This window comes from Orycteropus afer, unplaced genomic scaffold (genome assembly GCF_000298275.1).
Source record: "Orycteropus afer afer isolate SDZICR_OR568_19922 unplaced genomic scaffold, OryAfe1.0 scaffold00032, whole genome shotgun sequence".
NCBI classification, from domain to species: Eukaryota; Metazoa; Chordata; class Mammalia; order Tubulidentata; family Orycteropodidae; genus Orycteropus; species Orycteropus afer.
The window spans coordinates 14,480,279-14,486,823 of NW_006921619.1; the positions used below are offsets into that span (position 1 = coordinate 14,480,279).

Sequence of the window (6,545 nt, forward strand, 5' to 3'; positions counted from 1 at the left end):
TATAGCAGGGATTGTGGGGCTGGTGCAGGATCGGGCAGTGTTTCGTTCTGCTGTGCATGGGGTCGCTATGAGTCGGAAACGACTCAACTGCACTTAACAACAACAACAACAGGGAGGCTGCTGCAATGGTAGGAAACATTATGTAGCCAGAAGTAAAATAATTGGAGCTGAAATGTAGCTAATGTCAAACTTTATATTTTCAACAAAACCACATAAACACATAAGAGTATGCTTATCGGCCTAGAAATTCTATTCTGTCCTTGAGTATCAGCTCTATTTGCTATAAAATCCTATCAGGAAATCTGTACCTTAAAGGCCTTCTTGGCTGGATGGTACACATTACATCTTTTGTAGTAATTTAAAAGACTTCTTATTCATGAATGTGTGTATGTACATAAACAAGTATTGAAAATTGATAAATCCCCTAGACTGAAAAAGATTTGAGGGAAAATATATGTGATTAGAGGCCAGATGAGATCTTCATTCCCGCTAATAGATGGGTGCAGTGGATTTGAACTCCATTCTATTCCCAGGAAAATTTAAGTATTCTCTCAAGATATATACAAATGCTTTCAGGTTCTTAGGGTCTCATAGTTTACCTTGACTTCAATCTGTTGTAGTCACTAAATTAGTTTAGTGTATGGACTGTATTGCTACACCCTACATAATATTTTTATTTCCTAATACCTCAAACCAAACATCAACATCAGTTCCTAGCCTTACATTTAACCACTAAAAGTCAATAAGACAAAAGGAAAGTGAGTAACAACAACATAGTATTTATACAAAGGAATTTATGTGAGAGTAGGGAGACAGAATGGGAGTTGACAACACAATTATGCCCCAAAGTTAAAATGGAATATCAGATCTCCTTATTTTTTAAAGTTCTTATTAACAATACTGTGACACGTTGCTCCTTGATCCTCTTTTCTGTCCATTCTACTCTGCCCTTGCCGATTCCCAAACTCTTAAGTCTTTTCTTTATTATTATTATTAACAATGCAGAACAATTTACCTGTTTGTTTTCTTAATACCTGTTAATCTATCTCAAATGATTTAATGCATTTTCCCAAAGACATTTCTCCTCCTTGAAGAAAATCTGGCTTAAGCCATTAAAATAATAAATTTCTTGCATTAATAGTAATTGCATTTTATAGTAAGTCAAAATAAATATCAACTGCCTTGATTATTATGTTCATCGTTTCCCAGGCTAAGTCTTCTCTCTTGCTCCTCAAACCAGCTATTTTAGGTGCTTATTCCCTGGGTGTTCTTTACTGGAAGAAGTTTAGGGTGCAGGATTAAAAAACAAATTTTATGAACTACTGAGAAATGCCACTGCCTCACCATAATACCTGACAGTGCTTTATTTTTTTCTACTATATATAAATATATGAAATAAATATAATAAATACATATAATAAAATAATTTAAAAAGGAAGGTGAAAACCATAAAAATATTGGCTTGAGAACAGAATAATTATTTCTCAAATATCCATAAATATAGTTTCTAGATTGGAACATTAAATTTTGCCCTTGACTTTCTGTTGGCCAAGGCTTAACAGAGAAGCTTTATGATCAGACAATTCTTACTGGATGGAAGTAAGAATAGCAGCTGTGTGTGTGTGTGTTTGTGTGTGTGTGCACATAATAGCTGGCCCATTAGTTAGTTGGTTGGTCTTTAGTTAATGAAACTACTTTGTGGGTCTGTTAAGTGCATTTCCTGTAAAGCTTTTCTTCTGGCCCAACTCTCTAAAAAAATAAATTGTCTACGTCTGGGATGTGAGATGATGAATACTTTGATCCAGTTCTTTGAGTCTTAGTTTCCCTTTTGTTGTTGGCTTTTATGTCACAATATTATTTGTATTCAGGACATTTTCCAAGATGGGCTTTGATTAAGACCCAGTGATGTTACTGTAAAAGAGTAAATAAGAAGAATGATAATTCTGGGGATCTAGAATCCTTTTTATGTGACTATTTTGGCATAATATAAGGTTTTAAAATGGTGCTATAAATTGTCTTTCTATCTCCAAAATGAATGAAATAAGAAAAAGTAGTAGATATAGGGAAACAAGGCACTCTGGTGGTGCCCTGCATAAGGTATTTGACTGCTAATCAGAAGGCTGGTGGTTCAAACCCACCTGGTGCTCCATGGAAGGAAGATGGGGCAATCTACTTCTGTAAAGATTTACCACCTTGGAAGCCCAATGGGGGTCGCTATAAGTTGGAGCTGACTTAATGGCAGTAGGTTTGGTTTTTGGTTTATGGGGGAAATATATAACTAAATCCAATATCTGATTATTTATTTCAATTTAACAAATCTATTGTAGCACAGGGAAGAGAATCATGTAGAGCTGAATTACAGTCAATTTATTGTATGTGTTCTTGGGAAAAGAATATTTCAATTTAGCTGGAGTTTAATCTTATTTATTCTCCATTAATAAAGATAAGGATCTAAATTAGCAAGGGGTAGTAGGAATGGAGAGAAGATGAGAGATTTTTTATATATTCAGTCTATAAAATCAGTGAGAGTAAGGAACTTAAAGGATACAAAGTGAGGGTGAACAAGAAGTCAAAGACTGCATGGTTTCTGGCTTAGGTAGATGGTGATGCCATTAATTTGTATGGGGAATAATGGAAGAAGAGTAGGCTTGAAAGTTCAGTTTTGGACATAATGAGTCTGAAATGCCCATGATATGTGGAGTGGGTTTGGCTATTAGGCAATGTGAAATTTACATCTGGATCGCAGGAGAAAAAGCTGTGCTGATGAAACAGAATTCAGATTACACAGCACTGGGTGGAAGGTAAACCATAGGATTGGTCAAGATACCCAAAGAAAGAGTTTTAATGGGCACAATTACATTCAAATCCAAGTTTATCTGATCTCAAATTTTATTAACGCAACTTATATAATGCATACTGTGTCAAACTACATGGTTTATTCTCTTATCCATTTCACTAACTACACCACTTACTATCTGCCAGATACAATCATCAAATGGCCTCGCCCCTAACAAAACCCAGTGCCAGTGAGTCAATTCTGACTCATAATGAACTATAGGGTAAAGTAGAACTGCCCCCATAGAGTTTAACCCAAAAACCAAAGTCACTGCTATTGAGTCAGATCTGACTCATACCAACCCCTCCTTGGGTTTCCGATGCAGTATCAACACAGAAGTTGATTGCCCAACCTTCCTTCTGAGGAGTGGCTGGTGGGTTTGAACAGCCAGGCTTCTGGTTAGTATTCAAATGTCTTAGGCACTATGTCACCAGAGCTCCCCCCACCCAACAGTTTACAAAGCTGTAAATCTTTACAGAAGCAGACTGTCTCATGTTTCTCCCATGAACAGCTGGTAGGTTTGAACAACTGACCTTTTGGTTAGCAATCCTATGGTTTAACCACTGTACCATTATAGCTCCTTCTTATCCCAGACGGTCTTGCATCTCTCTCAGCCTCATCAACCCTTTCCAAACTGGGCTCATGCATTGTATTTCTTATATAAAATAGTTGTAAAAATTTAAAATAATAGTTTATTTGGCATTGTTTTTATTATTACTAGACATAAAAATAATTTCAAGTGTTCTTATAAAATTATACCTCATATTTAGTGATTACAGTTGATATATTTCCATGTAACTCAAGTTATTGGATCCTAACAAAAATGGTTTGAGACTAGGATAGATATCTATCTCCATTTAAAAAATAAGGATACTTAGACTGATTCATTCTGTGAGATAGGGATAAACTTGAAGGAACTCTATGTGTGTGTGTGATTTGTATTATATTATATTACATTACATTATATTATACCATTAGAACCAGGTTCAATTATCCTCACTTTTTACCATCTACTTTATATCGTGTATTCCACTGCGAGGGATTAGTGACTAACTCGGAGTCAGTGAATAATAGTGAATGAATCATGGATGGTCCACAACCAAATCAAAGTGATCGACAGATCAACCATTTTACTTTCTTGTCATTTTACCTTTCTCTTCAATGAAATTATGAATATGAACCAATAATGTTTTAGCAATAAAATTGAACTTTATACCGTTGGCCCCTTAGCTTCCCTTTATACCAATTCAACACATTCTTATTGAGGACACACCTGGCACTGAATACTTTAGGCCAGCCAGTGTGCTAAGAACATAAAACACCAAGTAAAATAAAACAGTGTCTGCTCTCCAGATGCTTATGGTGTACAGGGAAAGACATTTGCTAATCATAATTCAATGTACAAAGGCTGAAAATAAGTGGATTGACAATGTGCTATGAGAGCTGAGGGGAGGGAGCAGATAAGTCCAAAACTTAGCAGGTTGATGACATCTGATGTGAGGCTCAATGTGTGAGTGATTTCTCAGGTAAAGAGGGAAAAGGCCTTTTCAGTAGAAGAAATGGTTAAAAACTACAAATTACAAAGTTATCTGAAATGTTGTTGGATAGCATTCTAGTTAACATTCAGTTTAGCTGAAGTTTTAAGTGTATGCGAATATGTGTATTTGTTGTTGTGTTGGGAGGGGTGGGTTGGGTAGAACAGATGAAGATGGAAAACTAGAAAGCGTAGAAATATTTTGTGTAGGAAGAAAAGAAGCTTCTTCCACATCCTTTTTTTTCCCCCTTCTCCAAGCACCTGAAATTAAGAACAGTCACTATGTTTCTATAAAGACTATTCCAGTTAAAATGTATGAGGATGATAAATACATTCAGTCCAGTTGTGTGACTGCCCAAATGGTTTCTGTTGTTGTTATGTGCCATCAAGTCAGATCCTTGGAATCACTATGGAAGTAGATTGCCCAACCTTCCTTCTAAGGAGTGGCTGGTGGGTTTGAACCGCCAGCTTTCTGGTTAGCAGTCAAGTGCCTTAAGCACTCTGCTATCAGAGCTCCCAAATTGTTTCTTGTTGTTGTTGTGTGCCATGGAGTTGGACCCAACTCTTAGCGACTCCTCCTTGGGTTTCCAAGGTGGTATCACTACAGAAATTGTTTCTAGTATTGGATAATCGATGAACTAGCCCTTTATCCCAGCATGCTTCACTCCCTACACATCCAGGATGAAACCTATAGCCTGAAGGCTTGGAAAAACTGCTCACCTGAGGAATGTGGACCTACAAGCATGAAACCTGGTCTCTTTTTTTCACCCAATGTAAACAGGAAGCAAGCAATTGTTATACAAGGAAAACTGAGACTCCAGGCAGTGAACTGCTGGCAGTCAGCCTCTGAAGCAATCCAGGGGCCCAGGCACTCAGCTGGTAAATAATTGCTGTAAAGTCAAAAAGAAACACCCCAACTCCTCCCACATACACACTGCAGTACTATACCCTAACCAACACACAGCCCCTATGTAACCGGAGTTGTTATAACTTGACCCTCTGTTTTTAAGACTGGAATAAAGGAAGAAGCCAGTTGTGAGTGCATAAAAGCTTTTAGAGAAAAGTATGTTGTTGGTGGCATTCATATCAAATGACATTGCGTTCCTGTCACACAGATCGAGTTCAGGTGTTTAAAATGTTTAAGAGCCAACTTGGAGACTTGGCCTTTTGTCTGCCTCTCCTTCAATGCATTGCTTGTTTCTCAATCTTCCTGACCCCCTCCTTCCTTTATAGGACTCCTAAAAAAGACAGAAATGGAGTGCATCTGACGCTAATGAAGTGCCAAGTTCATAAAGTATGAAATAGTGTCAACAATTTTTTTTTTTCTGGCACTTAGATTCTGAGACCATAGAGACCTCTCATGAAATGAAGCTTATAATCAGACTGAGGAGATATTCGATAATTCAATTTGACAAACATTTACTGATCTGTGAAAGGCATCCTGATAATCCAAAGATAGAATTGGTGATGAAAATGTTGAGACTATTGCATTTTGACCTTTAGGAGATTATGTTTTGATTATAAAAATGATGATGTTGTCTATGGTAAAAACTGTTAGTATGGATTATTTGCAATAGGCTTCTTTTGTGCCTTTTGCAGTAACTTTCACTTATATTTCCACCCAAATCTCATTTCATTTTCCCAAACCTTCCCATAATATGAGCACACACACACACACACACACACACAGAGAGTTCATGCACAAACCTTTTGTTTCATTTAATCTTTATACCCAGTGTATGAGTTTTATGTTATTGATAGCCTTATTTTATGGAAAAGGAATGTTAAGTTCAAAGAGATTGGATAACTTGCCCAACTATCTGGGAGTGTCATAGTTGCAGCTTCAAACCAAGTCTAACTCACTGAAAACACAGTAAAATATTATTTAGAAAAAGTGTGTTTGATTCTAATACTCACACTATATCATTCTATATTTCTGTTAGTTCAGTGGTTCTCATAGGAGGCAATTTTGCCCATAGAAAAATGGCAATGCCCAGCCATCCCATTACTAGGTATATACCCTAAAGAAGTGATAGCCATAACAAGAACAGATATATGCACGCCGATGTTCATCACAGCACTATTTACAATAGCCAAAACTTGGAAACAACCTAGATGTCCAACAACTGAGGAATGGATAACCAAACTTTGGTACATTCACACAATGGAATACTA

The 6,545-nt window shown here is 36.8% G+C and overlaps 1 protein-coding gene across 1 annotated transcript in view; it reads left to right on the forward strand.

Annotated features, from left to right (window-relative positions):
- TPRG1 (tumor protein p63 regulated 1) overlaps window positions 1-6,545 on the forward strand; it is a 189,514-nt gene that overhangs the window by 172,237 nt on the left and 10,732 nt on the right. The window lies entirely within an intron of this gene.